This window comes from Rhinatrema bivittatum, chromosome 3, assembly GCF_901001135.1.
Source record: "Rhinatrema bivittatum chromosome 3, aRhiBiv1.1, whole genome shotgun sequence".
NCBI classification, from domain to species: Eukaryota; Metazoa; Chordata; class Amphibia; order Gymnophiona; family Rhinatrematidae; genus Rhinatrema; species Rhinatrema bivittatum.
In genome coordinates this window covers 333,123,158-333,126,299 of record NC_042617.1, presented here as the reverse complement: position 1 = coordinate 333,126,299, position 3,142 = coordinate 333,123,158, and the positions used below count along the sequence as shown (strand labels likewise).

General features: G+C 41.9%; 2 non-coding genes across 2 annotated transcripts; both read left to right on the top strand.

Annotated features, from left to right (window-relative positions):
* The first annotated feature begins 419 nt into the window (after nt 1–419).
* TRNAR-CCU lies at nt 420–492 on the top strand. The gene has a single exon. It is a non-coding gene; the product is annotated as a tRNA-Arg (tRNA).
* A 2,167-nt stretch (nt 493–2,659) lies between these two features.
* Nucleotides 2,660–2,732, top strand: TRNAR-CCU. Its single transcript has one exon. It is a non-coding gene; the product is annotated as a tRNA-Arg (tRNA).
* The last annotated feature ends 410 nt before the right edge of the window (nt 2,733–3,142 follow it).

Below are 3,142 nucleotides of genomic sequence, written 5' to 3'. Positions count from 1 at the left end.
TGATATACAGTGCAGCTGGAAAATGTGGTAGGATAAATGCACCTTGGCATCCCCACCTGCCCAAAAAATGAGTATTTGGATGCTTCCTATAGGTGAACACTAAAAACCTGCTGATGTGCTGTAGCAGTAATGACTGCAGGTAACATATTGATTAGCTGTTTGCCTCTGAAAAGGCAGATTCTCTAGGCATTATGACACACACCTGGAATGTTGATTCATGCCAACTTTCTTGTTGTGCCTGATTCTGCAGCCAAGTTCAGTTTCTCTGATAGGGTTGACGTAAGGGAATTTGACTTATTACAATAAGAGCGTCATGGCTCCTCATGCTGAAGAAGAAGAGTGTGAAAAGTCTAAGGTAGGGCCGAAATGTTGCCTCTTCTGCTTACCAGGAGTTTAAAAAATAAAGACATGACTGTCTTGCCCCAGTGGCCTAATGGATAAGGCACTGGCCTCCTAAGCCGGGGATTGTGGGTTCAAGTCCCACCTGGGGTGGTTCTAAGAGATCTTGCTTTGGATTACAACATTGCCACAGCTTTTCTTGCATCAGAAGAAACACGTTAGAGGCAGAAAAATAAACTGGATCCCTCTCTAGAACTCACAGAACCATGGTAGAGATGTGGGGGATGAGACAGAAGTCAAACCAGTGAAAAGCTGAAATAACAAAAACAACAGCTGAGAATTCATTGGTGCAAACTGCAGCTTCCCACTGCTTTCATGAACATGAGGAGCAAAGTAGGGAAGCAATTTTATGCAGAGGTGGCAGTCCATGCATGGAAGTGGCTCCCAGAGTAGTTGGTTGAGAAAAAATAGGTTAAATGATTTCCAAAAATTATTGGAGAAGGGAAGGTGGGAAAAAAGGCAAGAGGTGGGTGGCATGTGATAGAGAACCCAATGTAAGATGCACCTGGGATCCTGCCATTTTTGCTACACTAGACTAACAAGGCTACACCCCGAGACGGTTGGAGAAATTCCTATCTTATAAAATTGTAGGAAAGGGATTTTCAACTACTCTATTCTTATAAACCTCTCCTTTAGTAATAGTATCCCTAACTTTCTTAGGATATATTGATTTAGGTGAAGAATTGGCAGGGAGCCTTGATCTCTTTTTTCCCCAAGGAATTCAATGCTTTTAGGCTTCTCTGAGTTTGGAAGGTCTTTCGTCCTTTTGCCCTGTAGGAAGTACTACCATGTATTAGAAAGTGTAGAGTAGTTTGACTTTCAACAAGTGGATTTTCTGGGCACTCTAATCTGTATGTTGAATCTTCATTCACAGTGCCTTTATTTTTCTGGCTGGCTCTGCAGCAAACTTCTATCTTCTATAATTGAACACATGAACAGCATTCTGACACACAGTACAAGTATATTTCAACTTTTCACATCCTCTTCCTCACCGTACCTTACCATGTTTCCCTAACTGAATCAACCTCATCCTTCATGTCTCGATTAAGCTTATATCCGGTATTTTTGAATAGAGAAGCAGATCAACTACTTCGCTTTTATGCCACACAGTCTCTAGCACATTAGGAAATGCTTTTCAGAAATATGTACACTGTATTTCGTACCTTTACTAAGCAGTGCATCACTGATAGACCTGGGTAGAGACAAAGTCCCCAGTGGTGCAGAAATAGAATCAGAAAAATCAGGAAGTGTCACGGTGGTGTCCCGCACACATCCCCTGGGAGTTAAAGAGGGTATAGGTGCTCATGTGACCCCAGTGATCTAATAGACAAGGTACTGGTTTTCTAAACTTGAGACTATTACTTCAAGTTCCACATGGGATGGGTTTTTTCTTGTAGGCAACTCTTGTTTTCAGCCACTCCATGACTTGCAGGTCATTGAGAGTATCCAAAGAGACAAACATAGTGCAAGTCCACAAATATAAACCTAATGAGATGAGCTGAGGGTGATTACCTTAGAAAAGATTTGGGGTAGGGGGATAAATTTGAGAAGAATACTTAATGTAACTCAGAAAAGAATACATTGGAGAAGAGAACATTCTCCAAGAGGTTATCGTATGAGAATGAAGAAGACAGACACTGGAGTAAATTCAGGAAGGGTGCAGAATACATGAAACAGGTCTTCAGAGCATTGATAGCTGGAAAACACAGCAAAGGAATTAATAGGGAATTGGTCTGGAATAGGGACATTGGAGAAGAGATACTTCTTAAAAAAATAAGCCATCCTTTCCCAGCCAGTATTTAATTCAAAATTATGTTTGAAATATTGGCCAAACTTGCCTGTGATATACAGTGCAGCTGGAAAATGTGGTAGGATAAATGCACCTTGGCATCCCCACCTGCCCAAAAAATGAGTATTTGGATGCTTCCTATAGGTGAACACTAAAAACCTGCTGATGTGCTGTAGCCGTAATGACTGCAGGTAACATATTGATTAGCTGTTTGCCTCTGAAAAGGCAGATTCTCTAGGCATTATGACACACACCTGGAATGTTGATTCATGCCAACTTTCTTGTTGTGCCTGATTCTGCAGCCAAGTTCAGTTTCTCTGATAGGGTTGACGTAAGGGAATTTGACTTATTACAATAAGAGCGTCATGGCTCCTCATGCTGAAGAAGAAGAGTGTGAAAAGTCTAAGGTAGGGCCGAAATGTTGCCTCTTCTGCTTACCAGGAGTTTAAAACATAAAAACATGACTGTCTTGCTCCAGTGGCCTAATGGATAAAGCACTGGCCTCCTAAGCCAGGGATTGTGGGTTCAAGTCCCACCTGGGGTGGCTCTGAGAGATCTTGCTTTGGATTACAACATTGCCACAGCTTTTCTTGCATCAGAAGAAACACGTTAGAGGCAGAAAAATAAACTGGATCCCTCTCTAGAACTCACAGAACCATGGTAGAGATGTGGGGGATGAGACAGAAGTCAAACCAGTGAAAAGCTGAAATAACAAAAACAACAGCTGAGAATTCATTGGTGCAAACTGCAGCTTCCCACTGCTTTCATGAACATGAGGAGCAAAGTAGGGAAGCAATTTTATGCAGAGGTGGCAGTCCATGCATGGAAGTGGCTCCCAGAGTAGTTGGTTGAGAAAAAATAGGTTAAATGATTTCCAAAAATTATTGGAGAAGGGAAGGTGGGAAAAAAGGCAAGAGGTGGGTGGCATGTGATAGAGAACCCAATGTAAGATGC